At 33.3% G+C, this 27,979-nt stretch overlaps 1 long non-coding RNA gene across 1 annotated transcript; it reads right to left on the bottom strand.

Moving 5' to 3' along the window:
• On the bottom strand, window positions 1-27,979 carry LOC143654796 (uncharacterized). Its single transcript, XR_013161963.1, has 3 exons — window positions 27,893-27,979; window positions 15,758-15,840; window positions 1-107 (listed from the first exon to the last, which is right to left on the bottom strand). It is a non-coding gene; the product is annotated as an uncharacterized LOC143654796 (long non-coding RNA).

Raw genomic sequence — 27,979 nt, 5'->3', positions numbered from 1 at the left:
GGGTTTATTACTCATATTAAAAGATAAATTAGGGCAGGTGATGGTGGCGCAGTGGCAGTTTTCTCACCTGCTTTCTCGGAGACCTGGGTTCGATTCCCGGTGCCTGTCTGTGCAAAAAAAAAGGATAAATTAACTATGCCAAACATTTTAAGTTGATATTCTTGGTAGTGCACTGATTGTAATTATGTTTACCCTCTCGGTTCTTCTGAATCAGTCTTGATTGGATTTAATAAGGAGTTTAGGTATGTTTTAATAACACTTTTGAATTAATCAAAACCCAAGTAATTTAATATTTAAGACATTCATCAGGAAGCTAATGTTTTCATAGCTGTGTTAGAACAATATCGCTATTAACTTAGTTTAAAGGACGGCCCACATGGTAGCTCTGTTGTGCCACAGTTCTTTATAGAGTAGAGCGCAGTGGACCTTGTCAAAGTGAAATCCACTTGGAATTATCATCTTATATGCAAGTGTGTGCATGTGGGATGGCTTATTAAATTCAATTAATAAAAGTTCTGCTTACACAGAAATAACTTTGAACTACGAACTGTAAAATTGGCAGTAGTATTAACTGAACAGAAAACTGTTCATGGGTATACCTTATCTGGTTTTCTCAATGATATTAGGATAATGGCTTTAAGATTAGATTGAAATGGATAAATTAACCCACTTATTTCACTAGGTGATATGATGGTTTGAGTTGGAATACATTATTGTAAATACCTAGAAAATTGAACAAGGAATCTCTTACTGTTCAGCATTTTTTTATATGTTCCCTGGATAAAGGGTTCAATTATGAACTGTCAATTTACAAACACAGTAAATTGGACATATATAAATTTAAAAACTAATTTCAAAAATATAGTCAACAGTATTAAAGTCCTAGAATCTTATATTATTGAAACTTGGGATGCTTGATTTTGGATGAGGATAACAAACTGCACACCTAAAATACCTTGAAATGTAGAAACCCATATGTAGTTAATTAATTTTTTTAACCCTGATTTTAAAAAAAAAGAAAATTTTCCATCAGTAGATCAAGGCTTTTGGAGAATTGTTCGAAGATGATGGATCCAGGTGATGGAAAGCAGGACACATTCTCCCTGGAAATGGTGAGAGCATGGATAGATAAATGTGCCAAACAAATGAGGACCAGTCTTGTCCAACTATAGATGGGTGGAGCAGTGGTGAGGGAACTGCTACCTGGACTTTCTCCAGTCCCTGTTTTGGATTTCTAAATTCACCCCTGGAGCAGCTCTTTCAGGGAGTCAGGGGTTAAAGAGAGGGGTCCACAGACCCAATCTGAACTGCAAAGTATATAGATACAATCTCCTAGTAATCTCCAAGAATGCCTGCAGCTTTGGGCAGCCTTTTCCTAAACCTATTGTCATAGATGAAAAACCCCTCCAAAGGTTTCGTTCCCACCCATTGATAGTGCCCCTAGGACTGAGCTAGGCTTTCCCTGGTGAAATACCCCGCAGTACCCATAAATTCATCCAAATGATCTCCTGGCACCCTCCAGAACGCCCCCTGACTCGTCTAGCACCTCCCAAAAGTGGAGTCTTCAGGTTTTATACTTTTCTATAAGTGCAATGTACTAAATCTACTGCCATGCTAGCTGCTCCAGTTTTATCAAGAGCTGAACTGAGGTGAGATATATATTAATAAATGCAAATTTGCAGAAAAAAATGGGAAAATAGTTAAGTACAATTTAAATGGTCAAAGAACATTTGCAGGATATTTGCAAATGATAAATACTACTCAAGAATAAATATATAAAAAGTTCCATTTCAGAATCATATAAGTTAAAAAAATGTATAGACATATTCCACCTTGTATAAAATAAATTAAAAATGAGCTATTAGCTATTAAATTGGTTAACATTTAAAAATAAGAAAAAATAGTCAATAACATATGGTGGGAAATTTCTGAAAACCTCCAAACTGCAGCCTTCCAATGGCTTCCAGATATTGCTGATTTCTTCTCTTCCACTTTCCAAATCACTTGTGAATACCTCTCATTATCTAACCCAGAACTGGGCTTTCAAGGGATGCTGTGAAAGAGAGTCCCCTTGATTCTCCCTTCTGATGTATGGTGGGGGAGTGGAAGGGCACAAACTGATCTTAAGTTGATAATCAACAATCAGGATACATCTCACAATGAAATTTGTAAAAGACTAATGTTACTTAAATTAGATTTTCCAACCATCTGAGGAGAAAGGATAGGGAAAAAACACTTTTTCTTTTGACTTCGTATAATTCAGTTTGACAGACAAGTTATTAAAAATAAATTTGCATTGCTCCCTTCCTTAATTTGAGGACATTATGGGGACAAGAACCTATAATATAAATCAGAAAGGGCTTTATGTAAGGGAGATGAATCTAAGTAGACTGAACAGTGGATAGAAAGAAATATCAAGGGTAGAAGCAGGTGGTCCAATATGTGAAAGAGCCCTACCTAGAATTTATTTCATCAAAGTGTCCAGTGTTCTCCATACGGCCAATTCTTTTTTTATCTTGATTTCTATTTTATTGTAGACACAATATTAGGGCTAATTTACTGAGACTTTAGAAATACACTAATAAATTTAAATGCAAGTTGATTGATAAAGAGGAAGTAAAAACAACTTGAACTTGATCTTGCCTCATCATGAAATTTATCCATAATTGGAAGCATACATTTTTCATATTATTCTGAAATATTTACTTGTGAGGTTAACTTTGAAAAATAATGAAAATTAAAATTTAAAACATACCTCCTAGAGATTCCAAGATTATACTGTCAGCCATATATATATGATATCTGATTTTCATAATTATAGATTATAAATTTCATTGATATCTATTTTTAAAAGGTAATAGTACTGTGGCTGCAACAATATTCTAGTTCTAATCCACAATGGATATTCTATCTTACTTAATATTTTATATGGTACCTCCTGTAAGTCCTCAAAAGTACCTTTTATCTTATATGTCTGATGAATTCATTTTTCTATTGAAGGAAATGAGGCTAAAAGATGCTAAAAAAAATCTTTAAAAATCACATATTTATTAGCAAAGTCACAACTAGAAATTACTTCTCCAAAACTTGAATTAGTGCTGTTTTATCCTCCTAAATTCATTTCATAGAACTTGATTCCTAGTTAATGGACATGAAACCTTTTAAGATTTTTAAAAGATACTATCAAGTTTTTGCCCAAGTATTTGTTTGCCAACTAGATATGGGAATAATAGTGGGCTGATTTCACCAGTTGAAATCTGACCTTCACAAGTACCCCTAAGCATTTCCTATCCAGTGTTCAAATGTTAATTCAAGCACAATCTTATTAGTAAGGCTTTCCTAATGACTCCAGTTCAAAACAATTTCCATTACAGAATAGTCAGTATTATTCAATAAATGCTTTAACACATAGGATTTTTTGTCATAATTTTGCATATCATTACAGTTTAACTTTCTATCCTATGATTTCAATGTTTTAAATTTTGTCATTCAATACCCTATAATATTTTTATGAGAAAAGACCACATCAATATTTTCAAGATACAGTCCAAATTTCAAAACACAATATATTCAATAGGTTAATCATTCAAATAATTCTCACAGGTGATGTCTATCATCCTGACCAAATGGCCTACAGCAAAATGCCATTAAGTAGAACCAAACTTACCAAGAAGTTAATCAATTATCTTTATTCTCTTTTTTCTGAAACGCTTCTCATCATATACCCTTAATTATAGCATACATATTTGTTGTAGAAAATTGGGAAAATAATGACTACTAAATATATGTTGAAAATAGTTTGTATAGTTATTAACTTAATGCTATTTATCTCTCAGGAATATTTTCTGTCCAGACTTGATTTCTTCTATTAACTGCTGAAACATTTTCTTTGTTCAACTTTTCTTTCTTATTTTCTGATTTTTACAAAAGGACGTATAGTTGTTCAGTTTTAAAAGTCATGCAGGGATTTGACAGAAATTGCATATGTCCTTCAGGAATCTAGTTCAAAATTTTAAGTCCAATAGAACAAAAAAAGAGTAAGTTTCAATGTTGTTTTACTTTGACTGAAGATTCCATTTTAGGGAGTGATCGTCACTAGATCATCACTACAGATAATTTCATCAGGGTTATAAAATACTTCATTTCTTGGCTGTTGTGGCTATTTTAAGCTTAGCTAAACGGGACTATTTCTTTCACTGAAATAGCTGTTTTCATTTAGGAGCTCAGCATAACAATGTCCATTACATTAGCACACTGTCTGAACTGATATGGCTTCATGCTTTGTTAATATTTTAACCACATAGCACCTAATATTTATCCTTTAAAATATTTCATGCTCAACTATGTACTCCATTTTTTTCATTATTAATTATATTATATATCACTCTGCTTCAGTTTTCTATACACAAAATAAGAGGTACTGTTTCTAGATTGTTGATGGATTTATCAACAATGCTAGAGACTATTTTAGCTACTTGTTAAGTGTTTGCCTACTTTCTGGCAAGCATAATAATTTAGAGATAACTATACATTATAGAAGCACCACTCCCCCAAATTCTCTATATCCCACCATATAATTAATCACCCCTAACCCACTTGAGCCAAAGGCATTGAGTGGAATTCCACTGTGATTACAGTGCAATTGCTTAGGTGTGGGTCTTCTCTTTCCAATTAAGAAATTGATAGACACATTTGTCTTCCATACTTATACTGATGTGTGTATTACATATATAAAAATCTTTGACGTGATTGTGCTGAGAATAGTATTAGTCCTCAATATCCCACTGTGGCATTACTTTTGCCTATTATTTATATTGTTCCACACTGTGTTTGCCAAACACATGATTAAAACACCCCTGACCGGATCACTATATTTTTCTGGAACCCATTTAACTAATATTACACTATTTGAAGAGAGTGGAGACCTTTATATCAGTTAAACTAAATATTAGCTGAAATAACAGATAGTCCCAGAAATTTCATTTTCTCCATAAAAAAATAAGTGTTTTTCATATGTTTATGACTTTATTTGGCAGTGGGAATGATTCATTGGGAAGATTTTGCGCTGTTGTATTATTTATAGATGCACAATAACATCCATTTAGACAAATATCTTTTAGGGTCTCATCTGCCACAGATGAGAGATGAAATAACAGGAAATTCCAAGGAATTTTTAATGGTCCAGGCTTAGAAGGAACATGCATTTCTTATGCCTTAATTTCTTTGACAAAATTTAAATACCATAAGCTCACCTGGATGCAAGAGGAAATAGGAAATTTATTCTCTGGCTGTCCAGCAATAAGTCAACACTATGGAAAAGGAATACAAATCAATACTGTTCACCTAATCATCTTTGTGAAACTGAAAGAAAATGCATCATTAAAGAAGAAAATCAGGAGTCTATGTTTGGGTCGCGATGTAGATTTTAACGCTAGGTGTTATCCTTGGTAGGAAATAAAGAAAACTAGATTAACTACTGATATGGCATGCCTAGAGCTTTGATCAACATAAGCCTAGACATATTAACATCTAACCCATTATATATTAAAAAAGAGGTTAAAGTGAATTGGAGAGTATGGACATAAATATAGCCACAGATTCCTCTTATCCTAGTTTGCACACCTGTTTCCATCAACTATTCTGTTTTACTCATCGAGTTGAAAAGTATATTTCCACATCCCTTATAACGAGTTGGGCTTGTAACTTGTCTTAACCAATAGAAATGATATGCAACTCCCAAGGCTAGGCCTTCAGCTTGTGCTTTCACTTTTGTTGGAAAGAAACCGATCAGAAATACATGGAAAGAGAATTCCTGCCCTCCTGCCCTCTTGCTTTCCAAGATAAACCCTGTACCCAGGTTGTGCATAAATAAATGCAGGTCAAATTAGCAGGAGAACTGCCAGAAAGACACACAGAATTATGAAAAATAATGAACGATTATTGTTTTAAATTTCAGTGTGATTATGGAAAATAAAGTTAATCAAAACATCAGCTCATTATATTGTCCTTTCTTGTGAACAAAAGTAGGCCTAGCAATTAAACATCCTACTAGCAGGAAGCCTGTACCTAGAGGTGGTGAAAGGAGTACAGGGTATTAGGAAGGATGGAAACAGGAAAAGAACATAATTGTTCTTAAGAGTTGATAAATGATTTTGAAAGAGGTAATGTGTCGATGAAAGCTTCAGTATAAATAGATGTTAGGCAGATAAAAGAAGGAATGGAAGACAATGTTTGAAATAAAGTGAATATGGTTATAAAAAAGAATTAAATGCTTGAATAGTTGAGTATAATTCCATTTGGCTTGAGTCTGTAGAATTGGTAAGTGAAGAAATGAAAGGATGAGATGGCCACATTAATTTTGAAACCTCTATGCTATATAGAGGAATTATGAGTTTATTTTGAGGATAATGAAAAGTTGAATAATGCTGTTTGAATTACAGAAAAATCATTCTTACAGGATAAGGGATGAAAGGCAGCCAAGTATGATTCAAGGAGTGGAAAGGAGTATTTTAAAGAAGTGAGGTAATTTAAAAATATATATTGGATTGGCTTAAATAAAGAAATAGCAGTGAGGCTGTAGGGATGGAGATGGTCTTGACATTAGAAGATGGTCATTAGAAGACTGAATTGACACTCTTGGTGATTGATTACATGGTCTGCCAGTTTGAATCTGTTACACACCCTAGAAAAGCCATGTCCTTTAGTCCTCATTCAATATTGCTGGGTGGGACCATTCTGATTGTTCCAGCAATTCCTAACTATTATGAGAAATATATACTGAGATAAGTCACTGTGTTCAAGAAGTTGACTATATTCTGAGCTTTCCCAAAATTAATTCCATTTAGAATGCATTATACAATGTCAATGTTTATTAAAGGACATATAATGATTTTGTTAATCTGAATATATGAATACCATACACATATATCTATTTCCAGAGTTTGTGTGTGTGTGTATATATACACACACACACACACACACACACACATATATATATATATATATATATATATATATATATATATCAACTGAGGCATACATTTATCCCAAGAGTAACTGCACCAAGTTTAAATGACCAACAAATTTTGTTGTATTTTTTTTTGGGGGGGTGTGGTATGATTGAATTGTAGGCACATGGTTAATAAATAACAGGGCAACTTTAATGAGTTTTATCATTGTTTCTGGACACTCTATTCCACACATAGTGTTAATGCCTCCCCCCATCCCTGCCTTGTTACAGTGCTCAGTGTGAAAAAGCTATTGAAATTTTCAAAGACACTGAAGAGTGAACAGGGTGGTAGGAGAAAACAAACAGAAAAAGCAAAAAACAAAAGAGGACCCTAAAGTGATTATGTAGTATCACTGAAACCAAAAGAATCTGGATACATCTATAATCCCGAGCAAATATCATACTCAGAAAGGTTCTTAGTGCCATGAAATATCAGTGGAAACTTCAAAGTCATTTAATATAACTAAACAGACATAAATAAAACCATGCAATCCTTACATATATTTGTGTATTCATTAAACACAAGTCTCAGATTAAAAAAAAAGATATTTAAAAGCTAGTAATAAGTCTTTACACAACAATAGGAATATTTGAAAGGATAAATAATAGTTTGTAGCATTTTACTCCCAGCTTCCTAGTAACAGCTTATTTTGAATGTTTTTTAAATCATTAAGTCACATTTTTCTAAACGTGCTAAAAATCATTTCCCAAAATAAGCAAAAAAAAAAAAAAAGAGAGAGAGAGAACTTTACAATACACAACAAAGGGATTTAGAGAGATATTTAATGTCTCAGAAGATTTTTTTGAATAGGCATCTTTTACTATTTTATAGTAAAAAGCTCTAAATGGAATCTCTCATCTAAACTGTCTTTTAAAAAATGAGTAATTTGCAGTATAAAAGCAAGGAGCTAACAGACTATTATGCTCATTCCTACACTTCACAAGCAAAAGTGATTTGAGATTATGCCCTATTTAAAAGAAAAAAAATTAAAACAACTCTCATTTTCCTTGTCATAACCTTTGCAGACTGATTTGGTAAATAATTTGTCAATGATTGTCATTAAAAATATTGTTACTTAATTAGACTCATTTGAAATGAAGCATAACCTTATAAAGTTAAAAAATGTTGCATCATTTAAAATTTTTCAGGCAACTAACATCACATACAAAGAGCATATTAACAATAAATTGAAAATAATAAAAATGTCTATTTTACAATTATTTTATTCTAAAACCTTTAACTTTTTTGTAACAAAAATTGTGGCTCCCATCCCTCATCAATTTTAGCCAATTGGATAGCTCACAGTAGATAACCAGGCAGTCTTTGAAGCCAGATGACCTGGTTTCAAATTTTGTTTCTGCAAATTCCAAGTAGTTTGGCCAGAGAAATCATTACAGTTCTCTATATTGAAGTTTACAAATCTGAAAAGGGGGAGATTTTTAGTTTCTACTTTATAGGATTTTTTTTGACCATCAAATTCAATGATATAATCAACTTCTAGGGTCTAATTAGTAATAGATACAGCTTGTCCTTGCTTCAGCTCTCTCCAGGGCTTTATTGACTCTTCTCCTGTCTTTGGGGATGGTAACAGCTTCCCACACTTTTTTCCCCTGATGTTTTATCTCCTTGTCTGTTTCCTTTATACTGCCAGCACCTATATAAACAGTTCCCTCTCTGAAATTAAATCATTTTTATTTTGTTGTCTGTTTCCTTCCAGATACTTAGCAGATAATGTTTTAGTTTATAAATGCTACTCTTGAGACAAATGTCTTTTTTGGAAAATATAAACTAATAAGTCCACTGAATCCTGATTTATCTAACTAATATTCCTTCAGTTATTAGTAATGTATTTTCCCCTTAGGATATTTGACTTTCTATATTTAACCATCAGAAATTGAATGTTAGCACAACATGTGTTTATGATTAGAAATCCAATGTTTTTACCATCAAATAAGTGTGGAAAATCCAAAGAAAAATGCATACTATGAATTGTATAAACAAGTAATATCAGTATGCATTTTACGAAAAAGTAATGTTTTAAGCAGTTATTTAAAAAGCATATAATGTTAAGGAGCTGCAATATATATTTATAAAGATAATAAGAGTTGTAAAATGGTTAAATTTTCCAACTAATATTAGTTTTGAACAACTTTACATGTACGTAAGAGTTTTTGGAAGATATAATACTTTGCAATCATGTATTAAATTTTAAAGGTATTTACTCTTCCACTGTGATGGCAAAGGGTATATAATTATTGACAAATCAATTCAGGAATGACTAATTACCAGAATAAATAACCCACAACAAACCACAACTGAGTTATGATTAGAACATGTGACAATCTTTTAGTTTTTCAAAAAACTGAACATGTTATAGAGACAACTATAATAAATAAGTCAATCTATAGTGTAATTTAACAAGGATTACAGATATTCATTCATCTTTTGAGAATACAAAAATTCATAATGTTTTTGCATTTACCTGCATGTAACTGTGATTCATTCCTTGTTTGTCCTGTTATGGTGACACATTTTCTAACAATGCCAATAAGGCTGTTTCAGCATTGCCATTATAAATCTGTAATTTCTGGCCATTTATAATCTGTGACAAATTATCTTCAGGACAAAATTTGTATCACAAATGTTCTTTTTAAAATAAATTTAAACAAAGTTTTAAAAGCTGCCTTTTGCAGAAAAATTAGATCCCATCATGAGAAAAGAATGTATTGATAATGATGGCTAATTCCCTTCACATTTTTGTCTTTAATGCACATTGCTTTTCAGTAAGAAAATAAATAGATGTTATTAAAATGCAAATTTCATTTATCATTAACAAACAAGCATTTTACTATATATAGTAAACATACTATAAATGTATGTTGAAGATTAGGTAATACTGATACACTAATTATGTCTCTTGAACATACTTCCACTGAAATTTTTATGTTTTCCTGAAAATATATAAAGTTAAGCTAGGGATACACCTAGCTCTTTTCTAAATTAACTTTGAAGTAACCAAAATAATATAAAAGGCAAAACCTGCATAAAACCACCAAATTTGGGAATAATGCTATCCATCAAGGAGAAAATTTTAGAATTGCTACTGTGGAAGTTGATTTGATAATTGTCTTCCTGATAAGATAGAAGAAATCTAAAATGGGAGAAGTCAAAATAAGTATTTGAGAGTCTGCAATATTCTGCTCTATGGCTAATAACCTAATTCGAACAGGTGAGTGTCAAATATGAGAGAGTTTCGGAAATATGTAGGAAGGGTATTATTGTTTTTTTCCTCTTAATTCTTTAGATTACACCACTTGAGACATCAGGAAGCAATGGGAAATGATTACCAATTCCAGTCAAGATGGAGCCCAAAGGACCGAGTTTTCCTTCCCACTTGAAATATTTAAAAATTAAGCAAATTTATAAAAAAAGAAAAAATTAAGCAAAATATATTCTTAAATAGGTATTCAAGACATTGAATATTAGGAAATAAAAGACTGAATGAAAGACAGGAAGGAACATGAGCCCTACCATTGGAGGACATGGTCAAGGAGAGGTGAACCATGATGGAGCCTGGCAACCGCTGTGATCCTGAAGTGCAAACATGCATAGAATTTGTAGGGCAAAGTTCAAAGAAGAGGATGAAGATGGACATAACGAGGACTTCAGGGATCTGAAGAGGGTCTCCTTGAGAATCCCCCTTTGAGTATGACTTTTGACCATAATATGCATGTGAGGATGCAGAGGAAAGACACAAAGCAGGAATAAAGGTCCAGTCCCTGGAGCCCATGTAGGGCCTGGAACATGCCTGATTCCAACATTAAGGCTGGTCAAGTTTGTGATTAGGGTGCCTCAGTTAGAGCACTGTGATTCTTGCCTCAATTGTGGGAAAAATTAACCCTAAAATAAATATGTCTCTGATACTATTAAATATATATCATTAATTTTAATATATTTTGAAGTATATTCTATGTGTTTCTTTATTTAGTATATACAAAAGCTTAAAATACAGACCTGAAGAGATCAGTCTCTTTCCAAATACTTAACCATGTCCAAGAACAGAGCGTTCAAGAATATTTTAAGGAAGGCAAAATTGTACAGGACTCTACAAGGTAAAAACACAATATCTGGTATTCAATAAATAAGTATGAGGCATTCAAAGATGCAGGAAAATACAATCCATAATGAGGAGAAAAATTAATCAAAATTGACCCCCAAATTGCAAAAATTATACAATTGGTAGAAAAGGGCATTAAAACAACTAGTATAACAGTATTCTACATGTTCAATTAGCTAGAGTAGGATTCAAGAAACACCTTTTATAAAAGGCCACAGAGTAAATATTTTAGATTTTTTAGGTTTCATGGGCCATTCAGCTTCTACTGTAACTGCAATGTGAAATCAGTCACAAATAATATATAAATGAAAGGATATGGTTGTGTTTTAGTAGAACTTTATTCACAAAAATATAGTCTAAGTTTGGCTTGTGGCTATAGTTTCTTGATTCTTAAGCTAGAAAAATGAATATTGCAGAAGAAGATATTGCAGAAGAAAAGATCAGTGAATCCTTCAATAGAAAGTATCCATCAATAGAAATGATCTAAATACAGACATCTATAGACACAGCACTGGAAATGATCTAAAATGAAATACAGAAAGAAAAAAGAACTAAACATTTTTATAAAGCATGAACGAATTGGAGGACAACTTCAAATAATTAAGTATGTAATTGGATTCCTCAAAGAATATGGAAGCAAGTGGGTAGTGAGAAATGCTTTGAAAAGCAATGACAGCCCAACTCTGCAAGTGAAATCATTGCTCTCCTCCCGAAGCGGGACATGACATCCCGGGGTGAAAGTCTCCCTGGCAATGTGGGAGATGACTCCCAGGGATGAATCTGGCCCTGGCATCATGATATCAATGGTTCCATCCTGACCAAAAGGGTGAAAAGAAGTGTAACTAATAAAGTATCAGTGGCAGAGAAAGAGTTCAAAAAGAGTTGAGAGGCTACTCTGGAGGCTGCTCTTCCGCAAGCTTCAGTTAGACCTTGCTAACCACAACCAGGACCATTCCAGCCAATCCTAAAGAACACTTAGTCAATATATGAGATTCCACAAGGGTTCCATGCACTAGAGTAACTTTCCAGAAACCTCCAACCTCCACATGGGTCCCTGGTCCAGATAAATCCTGAAACCTAGCCCAGTCTCTCCAGAACATCACATAGTCCTATTCCGTTACCCCATATTAGTGACAGACCCTTCCAACATAAAAAAGTTAGAATCACCATAGCCCAAACACCCCTAAAGAGAGGGATGGAAAGATCAAAGGTGATGGTGGAGTTATACAGACAAGATAAGTTTTAATAAATGAATATGATTGCTGTATCATTAAAGTGGTATCTCTTTTAGTTTCCAGTATCTTAGAGAAGCTCAAAGCAAAAACCTAAAATTGTGAAACTATAACCCATGTCAAACTCTGAAATATGTTCTACAATTAATTGTGACACTGTGCTTTGAAATTTATTGTTCTTTTGTATATATGTTGTATATATTACTATGTATATATATATATATATATTATGTATGTATATATAGTATTGTTCTTTTGTATATATGTTTTGTATATATATGTATATATGTTGTTTTTCACACATGAAAAAATAAAAAGAAAGTCAATTGTGATGATGAAAAAAATTTTAACCTGTCTAGCCTCCTGTGTTCTGGGGCAGCTAGAAGGAAATATCTGAGAGGATCTTATGGTAGCCCATGACAAACTCTAGGATCTGCCCTGTAACCATTTGTTGAAGAGTACTTTGAAAACTATTGCTCTTTTGTTTCTATGCTTTGTATATATGTCATAACATGAAGTAAAACAGTTAAAAAAAACAATGGCCAAATGTTTACAAATTTGATGGAAACTATAATTTCACATATCAAAGAAAGCTAACAACCTCAAGCAAAAAATATATGACGAAAACTACACCAAGGCACCATCCAATTTTTCAAAACAGTGATAAAGAGAAAATCTTGAAATTATCTGGGCATCAAAATGACACATTATACACAGAAAAATAAAGGTAAGGGTAACAGAAGATTTCTCACCTGAAACACACAAGCTAGAAGACAATGGGGTAACATTTCTACAGTACGGAAAAAAACAAACAAAACTGTCATCCTAAATTTCTTTCCCCTGTAAACAGAGATGGAATCAATACATTTTTAGACACAACAAAAGTTGAAAGAATTAATCACTAGAAGACTTGTTCTATAACAAATGTTAAAGGAAGTCCTTTTAGTAGAAGGAAAAGGATAACAAATGTGAATATGGATCTACATAAATGAAAGGAAAACATCAGAAATAGTAACTATATGGTTAAATACATTTTTTCTTCTTATTAAATATCTTTAAAAGATCACGTATATCTAACAGTGTATGACTGGATTTATAATATATGTGTCACAACAACAGAAGAAAGGTTCATAGGGAGGAAACAGAAGGACAATTTTCTTAGGCTTATTAAACTGTATGATATATAAGATATCACTTGAAATTAGAATGCGAAATAACTGAATACACTTTTATAGCATTGATGTGTATTATTAATGCTAACAAAGCCTCCAAAATAACAAAACAACAAATAAAATGAAATCTCTAAAAAAGCAAACAAAATATGCAGGGATAAAGGAATAACAAAAGGATGAATAGAAAATGAACAAAATGGTAGAGTTAAACTTAATCATATCAACAATCACATTAAATGCAAATGGTAAAAGCTCTGACAAAGACAGAGTTAGGTTGGATAAAATGCAAACCTCAATAGTTGCTGCCTTAAATAATCTTCTATAAATGTAAAAACATAAATAGGTTAAAAGTAAAAGGATGCTAACACTAACTAAAGAAATCTGGAGTGTCTCTATTAATACCAGAGTGCATAGATTTCAAATCAAAGAATATTTCTAGGCATAAAGAGCATACATTCTTAATGATAAAAGAGTCAACTACCAAGATGACACAACAATCCTAAATATTTGTTTACCTAACAGCAGAAGTTCCAAGTACATAAATAAAAAATGGATAGAAATGTTCTGCTTGACAAAACTAGACAAAACCTCAGTTACAGCTCGATATTTCAAAATTCCCGTTAAGTTAAAACAGAAATGTGTCATCAATATAAAATACTTATTAGATAATGGAAACAGTGAGAAAAATTAATGTAAAATTCATACATTTTTACATTGATTACAGGTTAAAATAAAAATATATTGACTCTAACCGGGTAGATAAAATATATTAATAAAATTAATTATATCTCTTTCTTTTATTTTCATGTGAATGCTAGAGAAATTTAAATTGCATGTGGAATGTGCCTCATATTTTTATTGCACAATGTTGATCTTGAAACACATTACTTAGAAAACATCACATAGGCAAATGAAATATTTCTTAGTTGTCTAAAATTTGTGACAAATATGAATAAATTGCTTGAGTAATAATAAGTTTAATTAGTAATATATGGAGTCAGATCCATATATTAATATATGAAATAAGGGAGAACTTCTCTCTCTGAATATTGCATATACAAATACATATATACCAGTTATGTATGTATGTATATAATACGTATATACACACATATCATATGTGTGTATATATTGTATATAAATGAAAAAAATCTTCTGAAAGTTTTACTTCTATTCTTTAAGAAAAAAACGTGCCCTACCATTTACTAAACCAGTCAATTCATTCTTGAACTTCTTCATCTTTCTATGCTGTCCAAGCATACCATGGTATTCTCAAATAGAGAAATCTGTCATTTTTCCTGTTCATTTTTTAGCAGCAGTTGGAGGGAAACTGTTGTGTATTATTCCTTTTGGGTTTAATTGTGGATTTTCCACCAGACACATTTGGTTGATTACTTTTTAAAAATCCTGATCCATGAGGGAGCCTTTATATAATTATACCTTCAATACAGAGTTGAAAAATTCACTTAATCCAGATCAAAGCTCTTTGTTCATTTTTAGTGTGTGTGCAGAGACTATCTATATGTTATTGCCAAATATTAGCGTTTCCTTTGCTGCCTCAGCCATAGAATGCATCCAGCAGTGCCGATGGCTTACAGTTGAAAATACTACCACCAAGCCCCTAGAAAAGAGTGCATTATTTTTTATTATTTTTATGCAAATAAAATTTTCAATGTGATCTGGTTGATCAGAAATTTCAAAATGCTTTTCTTATAATATTTATCTTATCTCAATTCATGTATTTGCTATGAAAGACTCTAGTGGTAAATATTGGTGAAAACCAACCACCACAAACAAACTATAAGAGAGATTTTGAGAAAACTAGTTTTGGGTTATTGTATCCTCTGACTCAAAAAGAAAAAAAAATAAATTAACAAGATTAAAAGCAACCTTGTGATGAATTATTAAAGGTATATCCTCTTCAGTAATAATAAACTGGAAAAATTGGATAGACAAAATCTCAGCACATTCTGTGGTTGAAACATAATAAAATTTAGCCCTGTTGTAATACACATCTGTAATGTATTTTTTTTACATGTGTAAGGGAAACAAAGTTATAAGAGACATGAAATTGCATTATTTTTTGCACGCTTTTTTATGTTAACTATGAATTGTGCACCAGATAATATCCGGCAAGTGCAGAAATGCCACCCAGCTTACTATCACGGATTGCACTGCATTCACACACACAGGTGCATGCGTGCACATAGAAACATGCACACGTACCTGACAAACACTCCTCGTCTGCTCTCTGTTACTCAGCATTTCTCAAGTGCAATATTTCGGAGTCCCCAAGTTATGTATTTTATCTGAAAAATATAGTATCGCAAACAAATAAGCATCTTCTTTTATGAACCTTAAGCTGTAAATGAAAAAGAAATGACAACTGTAAATATTAAGGACAAGTGTGAACTTAAAAATTAGTTTTCAAAAGAAAGAGAGAACTTGTGCATTTTGGAGGAACAGCAGCTCGGAACGGATGCAGGCACACTTCAGCAGAGGCAACACGATGAATATAAAATAAGAGCTTTTATTTTTCAAAGGGATAAAAACGCACCGACAATACATTCAAGCTAACAACTGTAAAGCAGGTGCAGAGAAATAGCTTTTAAGGAATCGGTATCATCTGCAGCCTTGTCAGAAGCCTCTATGGAAGAAAGAAACTGGCTAAATTAGAGCAGATGAAAGCGGAAGCGGACAGTGGGCCACCACCTCCGCCTCAGGTATTCCAACATTTTGCTAATGGTTGATGACATTCTTTCTTCCCTTTCTTCTTTAAGACTAAAACTTATGCAAATTTTACCTCATCCATTTTTACCCAGCGTGTGGTTTTAGTTGTCTGGGCTGCTCAGACAAATACCATGGAACGATGCAGCTTGAACAATAAGAATTCATTCGCTCAGTTTCGAGGCTGAGAAAATGTTTAAACTGAGGCATCAGAAGATGACACTTGCTCCCCATAGACTGCGTCATTCTGGGGCTGGCCATCAGTGATCTTGCTTCTGCTACATGGCAAGGCCAGATTTCGTTCACTTTTGCTTCCTATCAGGGCTTCCTCTCTCACGGGAAGACTTTCCAACAGAGCTTTCCCTCTCTCATCTCTGTATCCATTCTACATACAAAGGACTCCAGTAAGAGGATTAAGGTCCATCCTGATTGGGCTGGCAACAGCTTTAAACTGAAATAAACTTACCAAAAGTCTTACTTACAATGGGTTCATACCCACATGAATGGAATATAACTAAGTACATGTTTTTCTAGGGTCCGTACAGCTTCAAACATCCACACGTGTCCTTTGTCAAGTTGAAACGGTAAATTTATGTTAATGTTTTCACTGTTAGGAATCTAAGATACTTAAAACTGTGGGGTCTAAATAAATGAGTTTGAATGATTGATGTGAAGAGGAGATTTAAGTTAATATGGGCAGTATGTGTAAAGGTCCAGAGATGCAGAAAAGGAAATTGTTTCAGAGCTAGTGGCCTCTTTGCCTAATGTGCACAGGAGTCAATGTTGTGACACTAGGACTTGAAGAAAACAGTTCATTGTGAAGCTGCTCAGCAAGAAGACAGGAGGCAAGCTCTAATCTGTCTGCCTGAGAGGAAGGGGTTTGGGATTTGTATATGGTTTGGAGGTGATTGGCTTAAGGAAATGGGATGAAATGACATAGAGTGATATGATGTGAGGTAAGTTGGGGACAGGATTTAGTTGAACATGCACAGAGAAAAATCATGCTTGGTCATGTATTGCATGATCAAAAATGGTGGCTTAGCATGATAATTGTGTGTGAGTTTTAGTATTATAATTAGATATAGTTCACTTTAGGTCAAGTTTTCTTCACTTTCTGCATTCTCCAGTAGTCAGAACCAGCCTTAACTCACTCTCTTGGGGAAGGAGAAGCAGGGACTTATTTCCAAGTCAAGCAAGTCTGTCATTAATTAACATCAGTAGAAGGGTTTTCTAAAAAAAGAGGAAGCAGAAACTTTTGCCAGCAAGTAAAGGTGGGGGTCCTAGGAAAGTGGGCGGGATGGTGTTGGTTTGAAAATTTGAACTATTGCAACAAAAAGAGGCTTCTGTTTTTAAACAGGTTACAATCAATCAATTCAGGCCTATGATCCCACAGAAACAATAGAAAAGCCACTTAAATTACAAAATACATATTTGGAGTCAATAGAGAAGCAAGTAGGACTAGATGAAGAAAAATGTCAGATAGGAAAACCATACAAAGGTGCGGTATTTTTTTGTTCTCCTGGAGACCTGTTGATTCTGTGCAGAAATTGAGGTTTAGATATCCCCCACAAAGGAGACCTCTATTGTTAAAAAGAGAAACTGAAAATAATGTTGGCAGTCACTTAGAGCTATTCTGACATATGAGAGACACAAAGAGGCCAAGACACTTGGGTAGCTTTCGCTACGGGACATTTATTGATTTCCGGCGCTGCAGTGGAGGAAGGAGAGATTGGTTACACACTTTGATGAGTCAAAATAATGTTCCCAAATATCAACACTTAGGAGACATTACAGCTATACTGAATTCACCTGCTTCAACCTTATAACCAGTCTTCCTATCAAGATATTTGCCATATTTTAAAGCTGCTGGACAGAAATTGGTGGTCTTTAAGGAAGGCAAAAACACATGCTCAAAACCTATGTAGGGCAACAACTGAATTTCCCGGTCTTCAGACATTCAACCTAAATTCCATATTATCTTATCCCCAGATCCTGCAGAGTCTCAAGGCTAGTAAAAATATTTAAATATTCAAAACTTATTCCTTCTCGAAATTTGCAGCAAATAAAATCTGCTTATTTTACTGCCAAACTTCTGTCAAGAAAACATTTTATTTTTCCCTAAAAGTGCTTAATATGCAGAAATCTTTCCAAGGCTGATAGAAGGCTTAATTTACCCTCCGTGTTCTGGGTAAGACCTTTTAGTCCCTGCTGACCCCAATAAACTTGTGTAGCAGCTTTCTATCAAAATAATTACCTCTCAAACTCATTAGTTAGAGAAAGAATGCCACTAAAACACCCCAGAAGACCTAGAGACACCGGAATTTCATCTCTCAAAACCAGGATCCACGGTTTTTGTTTTGATAAACTCATATGATTAGAAGCTGTATTTCTAATTTCTATCAACCATTGCTCTGATCAGAGACATACTACCACCTTGGTTTTTGCAAATACAGAGGTACTAGAAATAACTGCCCATTTATGCAATTCATAAAATTGATGGGAGGAAGGTCAAATGGAATACATATTAATGGAATAATGGATATTGAAATATTTTGAAGGGATCATAAGATGTGAAATCTAGCAAAATTATATTAGAACACTCATGAATGACTGAGGACCCCAGGATTGCCAGCAGTTGGTATTCAGGAAGAAAGTATTACCTTGATGATGCTTCCCTTGGTTTGAACATTTTTTGAATCTCAAAACTTTAAGCTAATAAATTCCCATTGTCTCAACTTACCTATTTTATGGTATTTGTTTGGAGCAGCCTAGGAAACTAAACAGTTATGCGTCAATTCATTTCATCTTCCATTAATTATACAGTTTATATGATTTTCCTCATTCTCCAAACAGCTATAATTCCATCAATTCATAAATTACAGTTTTGTTTTGTTTTTTAAGAACAAGGATTTTAGAGGTTTTTAAAAGAGATTTTAAATGATTCTTGGAGCAACCAGTTATATACTGCTACAAGCAATTCATGGATAAAAAAAAATCATCTTTCTTCTAGTAAATATCATTAGTATTTTATAAGAGCCTTGGCTATTAATGTATTTATAAAGAGATGTATCTGGGTCATTTTTTCCTTCTTCATCCAAGGTAAAGAGAACGAATAAATTTTAGGCTTGCTCTAACTCTGTCCTGGCTATCACTGAGTTCTCAAATTAACAAAAAGGATAAAATAATAATTTAAAACTTTATGAAAACAGCAAAAAGAAAGAAAAGATAAAATAAAGAAAATTAAACATATTAGTAAATCATAAAATATGACTAGTTAAAGATTTATGTTTATTACACTAAATGTCAATGAACTGAACTCTCTACAGACATATTAACCAAAACCTTCATATTTTAAAATAAAAATATCAGAGATAAAAATAATGGGAAAAAATTTTAAAAATATGTATGTATATGTATGTATAGAAATAACTTTACATATAATTAATAAAGTACATTTTATTTACACATAAACTTTCATTAATTTGACAGTATAAAACAAATAAATCTCAATAAATTTTTAAAAATCAGTTCTATTGGTATGATGCATGCTATTTTAAAAAATGGTGTAGATATAAAATATGAATTATAAATTTGTTTGAAGCTTTAAAAGTGTAATCAAAATAGCAAGCATTAGAAAGGAACTCACACTATAAATTATAAAACATTTAAAACTGAATGATAGCACTGTGTATAACAAAGCATAAAAGATACAATCAGAATAGTAATTAGAGATAAGGACTGAGGTCCTAAATACATTTCTTTATAAATACCATATTGAAAGCAAATATATAAATTGTTCATAGAAGAATTCAATAAAAGTCCATCAAAATAAATGAACAAAGTACAAAGAAGTATATAATAACATTAATATATAAATTAATTAAGTACCAAGAAGTATATAATAACATTATATAGAAATGATCAAATAGAAAGTCAAGAGAAAGAAATAGAGAAGTAAAAGAAAACAAAACCTTCAAAAAAATCTATGCAATAGACATTTCTATACTAACATTTTTTTTAAAATAGAAAGAAAAAATAAGAAAAATAGAAGACATGGTCTTTTTACTTAATAAATAATTATATTTACTCCTTTGCTAATAGTAAGTCTTGAGGACATATTTATCCTTGTGGTATATCTCCTTAGAAATAGCCATAGATTTTAGATGTAATAACCATTTGAAAATATTTGATTATAGTATATTTTATAAATATAATCTTATGTTTACAATAACATCTTTTCTCTGTGATAAGTTTCTTCTACCCACTTCTACAAAACAAATAGCAGAAGGCTAAAATTACAAGTTTTTTAAACAAAGTTCTTATTTATGGTTAGAACCATAGATTGTGAGGTTAATCTAATAATCTCCTTTAAAATCTACTTTCACCTTATTACATTTTAATGAAAATTTAAATTGATAGATGACTGACCTAATACTTGCAAATGTCTGAGAATAAGAGAAAGGAAGAAGAGATAAGCACAAATTAAATGATATAAACTTAAATATATCCAAATATTTATGCTTTTTTTTATTTTTAGGATATGGTTCTCTACCTAAACATAAAGTTGAACATTTTAAATTCATTTATAATTACTATTTTGTTTATTCTCTTTTGTATCACATGAAAAATTTAATTATTCTGAAAATATTACAGATTCTATGTCATTCATTGGAGGCTTTCTCATAAATTTGACAAGTTGCCTTTTATCATTAAACATTAAGCCAATTTCCAGTCAGTCATCCTGACAGTATTCACGTTCCAACCCATTTAAATACCTTTTGCATAGTGTTATGTCAAAATCCTATTCAGCGTTTTAATAACTTTAAGATATATCAGTGCATATATTTAGCAATTCTGTCAAACATTCACTTTTGTTTAATATGGTGAATACTTTAAAAATACAATGTACTCATTGCTGTGATCACATCATAATATATATATGCCTTCTTTTCCTTCACTTAAAAAAAAACATATTTCCTAAACAGAAAAACTAGTAATACTTTGAAGAACAATGATGCCTTTACATCCTTCCATATGGTTTAGGAAATTTAGATAGCTTTTAATAGTAGATTGAACCATGTACACCAAGTTAGAATGTTTGGATCTGTCTTCCTGTGAGAGTCCACAGCAAATAGGATCTCTTGAGAAGTCTGTCTTAGTTAAGGTGTGGCCCAAGTGAATGACAGGGAGCCTCAGTCTGGGCTACTGGTGTCCTTTTGTAAGCGGAGAAGTTTAGACCTAGTCAGAGAAGGCCACAGAAGGCAGGGGAAAGTCTGCAGGAACCAGAAAGAGGAAGAAGGGGACATTATTTCTTTCCTTTGTATCAGGAAGCAGAGACAAGCCAAAGATGCCCAGGGTTTGCTGTGAGCCAGTACTGGATCACACTCCCCGGGGGAAGAGGCCAGCCCTCTAGCCTCTGAAACAGAGAGACAATAAATTCTTGTTGTTTAAGCCAATCCATTATGTGGTATTTCACATAGCAGCCTGACAAACTAAGACAGGGGATGAAGTCCTTGTTTTCTTTGAGGCGAAAAGACATCAAACGTACATAGAAATCTGAGTATACTTTATCTTATTATTTGCAATTGATATTGTCAGTGCTTTAATTATTTTATTCCAATGAAAATGCATATTGTGTTCATGTCCGAAAAATGTATGAGTTTAGTTGTCAATAAAAATTAGCAATACTTTCCTTTCTTAATTTATGTACTTTTTTCAGATTTGCATAATATTTATTGTTAATAAATTTGGTTGCTAATGTGTGGAAGAATATAACTTCTATGTAATTTTATTTATTAGATTGTCATTCTAATCTCTTGTTTAAATATACTGAGTAATTTTCCTGAAACACAAAGGCCCACATCAGGGAAACTAATTCATAGTTTTCCTAATTTCTTCTAATTCCATCAACTAAGGTATACATTTTCTAAATGTCTGCTACAAAATTGGTGTTTTAGTTTCAATAGTCATAGACATTTAATTAAACACTACAAAAACATGTTATATATTAGTTCATAAATTATAATTTAGAAAAGAAAAAATGCATTTCTGAAAAAAATACTGTCGAAATCATTAGAAAAATTTGGGAAAAAATCTTTCTAATTAGTATTATAGAACAGATATCTAATTGGAAAACAAGCTAAAATATAATAATTCTATAAGCAAATCATTTTGGAAGTTCATTTAATTGATTGGGCACTATAAAGAAGTAAAAAAAATGAAAATAAGATTTATTTAAGTGTGTTTTCTGTAGAAATTTTGCACATTACTATTATTATGTAACACATATTTAAAGAAAATCCATTGACTCTAAATAAATACCATACTGAAAATGTGCATTGATATATATTTGACTAAAATAATATATTTAAGTTACATATTTTCCATTTAAAATCATTTTGTTAACTTATCATTTGCAATGTCATCAGATCGAAAATATGTATAAAATTGAGGAGAAGTTTAAAGTTTGGTAGAGTAGGTTCCATTATATATTGTGCTCATCATATAAGAACCTTCATGATCCTGTTTTAGTGCTGGTATATATGCAGTACTCAGAGCCTCCCACCCCCTTTCTTCATGCTTTCATCCTGCAAAAATACATGGGTTTCTCATTTTAGGGTAGCAAATCTGTTGTTGAATAAGCTTTGGCACCACTCTCCCTAAGACAAACTGTTGCTGAACTGATTTTTAAGCAGCATGATGAATTACTGGATATATTCATTCTAATCCTTCCTAGCCTGCCTTCAGGAGTCAAATAAATAATCCTCAATACCAGACTCTTACATGAAGAAAAGAGGGTAATGTATATGGGTGTTATAAAGCAATAAATAAATGAATAATCAAACAAAAAACAAACAAACGAAAGCATAAGAAAGCAAGTATGGCACTAATAGCGCACACTTCATTCTCCTAAGCAAGGGCCCAATGCAAGAAATGCTCAGTCTGTGTATCGTATCTCTGGATCGAAGTCACTGCTCATTTCTTTGGGAAAAGAAACCTGGTTGCTTAAAATAATTTATTTCCAAGTATGTTGTTTAATTACTGCAATGGAAATTAGTGGGGCTTGAATTTGGTCTTAAAAAAATCACGTAGGCTAGTTATATGCTATGGAGTCTTATCATCTTATATTGCACCAAAAAATTCTATTCTTTTCCTTTAAACACTGACTTTTCACATGTCCCTTTAGGCTAGTCTTCTGTATCAGCAAGAAAATAATTCTGCAAGTGTAGAGTTATCTTTACTATTTGTTCAAATATGTTAGCTTGGTTAGGCTACAAAGTGTGGTTAATACTTAGGAAACAAAATACTCTCCTACCCTAATTGCTCAGATCAGAATAAAACTTGCTTTGATTAGTTCTGTATTTTAAACACAGACATGGTTATTGTTTAATGCTATTACAATCAAGGAGCCATCCCTCTTCATAGGAACTGTCTTTAATTCACACTGTCTCTAATTCTGTCATAATTTGCACATTGTTGAGTTTCCTGAAGTTCTTATGTCCTCAACCTCTTGGCTTCTTGATGCTTCCTATTTAAAATATAAATACAGAGAATCTCTTTTTCACTAAAACAATAAATCAAGCATGCTCCATTAAGTCAACTCCCCCATTTTACTGCTATTCTGACCATTCTGTTTACCTAAATATTCCCAAGGTTTTCTGTGTCCTTTTCTTTACCCGACACTCATTCCTCAAGTTATCTTGCCTTCTGTCTGTACTGCTCCACTGAAAGAGCTCTTTTTACATGAGTCGTTGCCATCATTCCACACACTTGGCTAATTCTTCTAAATTGATATACTCTTTGTCTGGAATCCCACGGGCTTTTCCTATAATTCTAGCCAATTTTCCTCGGAACCCATTTATAGCATAGAGCTCTACTTTAAAATCATCAGGGGAATCTCGTCTTTGCCATTGGCTATCCCACCCAACAAATGATGACACAAATATGGATTTTCAGCCCCACCGTCTCCTCTGAGTTACAGAACTTTGTGCCAGTTTCCACATGACATGTCATCTTGACCATCTCAAAATCACCTAAAGGCAACGTGTCTAAAACTGAAACTTAAACCTCCTCTTCACGATTGGTTCTTCTTCTTGGTGACTAAGATCATCCATATCTAGTTGCATAGACCAGAAACCTAGGCGCCATCCTCTTCACTTCTCCCTACCGCTCCACTTCTCCCAAATCAATCCACTGCTTAGTCTGTCATATTATACCTCCTAAACATTTCTCACATAATTCCTTCTTTATAAATTCACTGTTAAAACTTTGGGGCAAGATGCTCTGAAGGAGATAGCATTGTATGATGCCTAAATTGTCCTCGGGCAAATTGCATAACCTCTGTGTTTCAGTTTTCTCATATAGAAAAGTGGGATTAATAATGGGATTATTTTGAGAATTAAATGAAACTGTATGTTTAGTATTTGCATGACAGTAAAATTTCAGTACATTTAACAATTACATAATTTCTCTCCTGGGCTTGACAATAGATGCCTAATAGATTTCAGTCATATTGAATATTCTAGTCTTATAAATTATCCACCATAGAGCAAGAATGGTGAATTTAAAAAGTGCAAATTTGACCATGCCACTCCCTGTCTAAATTCCACCAATTCTCTTCTGCATTTTTTTAGAAAACTGGTCTAAACAATTAACACAGACCTTATGACTCTTAGTTCCATGTTCCAGGTTTCTCTCCAAATTCATTCTAGACTACATTCAGTTACTCTTGTTCTTATCACTTCCTCCTAACTCAGAATCTCCACGGTATCACAACATAGGCAAACTTTCCTGCGGTATGAAGTCTTAGTAATCTCTCCCCTTCAGACATTATCAGGGTTTGCAATTACATGCATACCTTCTTATTTTTGGATGCTAATTTATGTCACTAGTCTATGAGTTTCATGAGGGAAAGATTGTGCTTTTTAATTTATTATTATTCCACCAAAGTTTAACATAATGTCTGTTTTATATTAGGGATTCAGTTAATAATTATTTAATAGATTTATGGATTATCACATGGAAGGACAGGCTTTTAAGCATATTGCGATTTTATTTCTCTTTTTTGAAATCTATACAGGATGGTATTCTGATATTCTTACTCTCTAGTTTAAATAATTAGCAAGATAAACAGAAAGCATTTAAACATACATTTAATAGAGAGATAATATTTTTTAATTTTTGATGGCATTTTGCTAATAGAGAAAATAGTCAAGATTTATAATACAACACGAACTTATCTGAAAATATAAAATGTAGTTTCCATATGGTTTTATGCTTTAAAAAGTAGAGCAATTATTTTTTTAGCAAAATCTATTAAACACATATCATGTGCCAAGCACCTGTGCTAAGGCTTGGGTTAAATTAATAATATATAATGGTTAGAAAAAGTACCTGTATTTGTTTGTGAGACACTGGAACCCAATATACCAGAATTGGAATGGCTTTTTTATAATGGACATTTAATAAGTTACAAGTTTACAGTTCTAAGCCTATAAAATTGTCCAAACTAAGGCATCCAGGAGTAGATACCTTAATTCAAGGAAGGCTGAAGGGTCAGGAACACCTCTATGAGCTGGGTAGTCACAGGGCTGGCATCTGCTGGTCCCTTGCTCCTGGGCTCTGTTGCTTTCAGCCTCTGTTTCTGTGTGTGGTGGTGGGGGGCGGGGGGGCGTCCTCATTTTGCTTCTCCAGGACTGGCCTTCATCTCTTGGCTTCCCTTGGCTCTCTTCAGGTTCTGGCTTTTTTAACATCACATTGCGATGTCTGCTGGGGCCCAAGAATCTCCAAACATCCAAATGTCAGCATGTGTGTCAGCTCTGGGCTCTGTCGGCTCCCTCTCTGTCAGCTCTGTTGTTCTGATGGCTCTGTAGTTTCCCTCCAAAATGTTTCCTCCTTTAAAGGATTCCAGTAAACTAATCAAATTGTCTCTCTATAAGCTCTATCTAATCGCATGGTCATACCCACAATTGTGTGTCACATTTCTAATCAGAAGTTTCCAACCTACAGCATCAAGTCAGGATTAAAAGAAACTGCTGCCCAAAAAGATTGGATGATGATCGAAGCATAGTACTTTCAAACTGGCACAGTATCTAATTTTCTGTGGGTGAATCCTGGGTTTATCACTTGCTAACTGTCCTCAATAAGCTTTTTAATCTCTATTTACCTCCCTTTCTTTAATGATGAAGAAACAATAATATTGCCTACCTTCAAGGGTCATTGTGAGGATTTAAGTAACATAAATCTTTTTGGATTGTAATTTGTGTAAAAATCTAAGATATATACATGGCATATATATGAAGCTTTATATATTATAAAATATATTATTACTGCTATTTTTTAGAGTGATATGCTTACCTTACAATTGCATAGGAGATTAGAAAAACAAGTAAATGGACACCAACAATAAATTGTGATATACATCACGTGCAATTAAAAATTTTATGGTATCAAATAAGTGGGATTCCTTACTTGAATTTAATAGTAAAAGAAGACTTGCTACCCAGTAGAGCTATAATAAGGCCTGAAGGGTGAACCTAAGTTGGTCAGTGCTGATAATGAATAGTTCCCTTCCTTCATTTCTTCCATTTTTCTCAGTTTTTAAAGTTTTCTTGTCTTCCCTCTTTATAAATGTCTGTGCTCCTTTGTTTCTTTATGTTCTTTTCTGGCTCTTTAGGAACTCACGATTGTTAAAACCAATTTAGGTCTTCTGGCTGAAATAAATCTTTATCCCTGATTAAGCACACACATACACACACACATACACACACACACACACACACACACACACATTCAGGCACTAAAAAAGGTGTTACTAAGAAGGCAGAAATGAACCAGTATCAAAATAATTTGAAATAGTTGGAAAGGGGATGAAGGCAGAGAGTTTCATCTGTGCTTTAGTACCAATTTTTCAGAGGGCTAATGTTACGTTTCTATAAAAAAGAAAGTTCACTTAGGGATGGCGTTTTTCTTGAATTTTATACTCCAGAAAAATATGTTCTTAATCTTGGTTTCATTCCTGCAGAAGTGAATTGATTGTAATAGGATTTCTTGCAGATACTATTTTTAATTAAGAAGGCACCAACTGAATCAGGATGGGTCCTAACCCTGTGGCTGAGGGCATTAGGAAGAGAAAACAATAGGGAGGGTGTATTAGTTAGGGTTCTCTAGAGAAACAGAATCAATAGGGAACACTTGCAAATATAAAATTTATGAAAGTGTCTCACGTGACCGTAGGAATGCAGAGTCCAAAATCCACAGGGCAGGCTGCGAAGCCAATGACTCCGATGGATGGCCTGGACGAACTCCACAGGAGAGGTTCACCAGCCAAAGCAGGAATGGAACCTGTCTCCTCTGAGTCCTCCTTAAAAGGCTTCCCATGATTGGATTTAGGATCACTAATTGCAGAAGACACTCCCCTTTGGCTGATTACAAATGGAATCAGCTGTGGATGTAGCTGACGTGATCATGACCTAATCCTATGAAATGTCCTCATTGCAACAGACAGGCCAGCACTTGCCCAATCAGATGAACAGGTACCACAACTTGGCCAAGTTGACACCTGTCCCTAACCATGACAGAGGGGCTGGAAGCCAGAGGTCAGCGGCACCTGGGAGAGAAAATAGGGGACAGTACCATGGAAGGCAGCACCAAAGAGCTAAAGCCTTGCAGGTCAGCCAAAAAGCATCCAACCAGGGGGAAGCAAGCCTTCTAGCCTCAGAA

The sequence above is a fragment of the Tamandua tetradactyla genome, chromosome 14 (genome assembly GCF_023851605.1).
Source record: "Tamandua tetradactyla isolate mTamTet1 chromosome 14, mTamTet1.pri, whole genome shotgun sequence".
In the NCBI taxonomy this organism is placed as follows: Eukaryota; Metazoa; Chordata; class Mammalia; order Pilosa; family Myrmecophagidae; genus Tamandua; species Tamandua tetradactyla.
This window is presented reverse-complemented; position numbering and strand designations above follow the sequence as displayed.